Source organism: Otolemur garnettii, unplaced genomic scaffold (assembly GCF_000181295.1).
Source record: "Otolemur garnettii isolate 467f Iridium unplaced genomic scaffold, OtoGar3 scaffold00131, whole genome shotgun sequence".
Taxonomy (NCBI): domain Eukaryota; kingdom Metazoa; phylum Chordata; class Mammalia; order Primates; family Galagidae; genus Otolemur; species Otolemur garnettii.
In genome coordinates, this window is record NW_003852526.1 from 2,722,775 (window position 1) to 2,724,043 (window position 1,269).

A 1,269-nucleotide genomic window follows, 5' to 3' on the forward strand; every position below is an offset into this window, starting at 1 on the left:
TAAAATTAAAAAAGTGACTATTCCACTAAATATGCAGATATCAACATAGGGACACGTGAAACATAAAAAAGCAAGGAAACATGACATGAGCCAAAGGAATACAGTAAGTCTCCAGTGACAGACCTCAAATAACAGAAGAAATACTTTAGGATATTGAGTTAGGCAAGGAATTTTGAATAAGACCTCAAAAGCATAGGCAACAGAATATAAAACAGACAACTGAGATTATGTTAAACTAAAAAGCTTTTGCACAAGAAAGGAAATAATTGACAGAGTGAAGAGATAACCTACACAATAGGAGGAAATATTTGCAAACTATACATCTGACAAGGGGTTAATATCCAGAATATATAAGGAACTTAACTCAATGGAAAAAAATGTGATTAAGAAATAAGTGAATGATCTTAATAGACATTCCTCAAATAGCCCTCACGCCATAGAATTCTGCAAATAGATAAGGGGGTAGTTGTTTAGAAACAATTATACAAACTAGCCAAAGTAGCAGAATAAGATGTGTATTTGAAATTCCTAGGTGAGAATACAGGCCACTGAATTAAAATATGGCACTTCTCGAAAACCTAACAAATCAAAATTTCAGTCTTGGAGGGAAGTTATTTTACCTCCTTTCTAGAGTCAAGACTGAAATAATTTCATCCCACTCATGGCTTCATAATAAGCATTTTCTGTGCTCCATTCCATTGTTTGACTATTTCATAAGCAGAAAAATTATATTAATTTTTCAAACCCTTTTCTAATAGCATATTACCCTCATAATACACTATTAAGTCCCCATGTACAGATAAGAAATTATACACATTTTAACATATACACAGAGCAGTTAATTATTTTATGATAAAGTTCTACTTCAGTAGTTATGTGATTGTTATATTCAAATATGTTATGAATCACGTGGTAATAAGGGTTTTTTCCTAATTATATTTCTAATTAAGATTTCCCTATAGGATCAAATGGCAGGTCTATTTTTAGTTCTCTAAGTGTTCTCCAGATAGACCTGCCATTTGATCCTATTCATAATTGCTAGGTCATGGAAGAAGCCCAAGTGCCCACTGACCAACGAATGGATTAATAAATTGTGGTATATGTACACCATGGAATACTATGCATCCCTAAAGAAAGATGGAGGCTTTGCCTCCTTCATGTTTACATGGATGCAGCTGGAAAATATTCTTCTTAGCAAAGTATCTCAAGAATGGAAGAAAAAGTATCCAATGTACTCAGCCCTACTATAAACTAATTCATAGCTTTCAT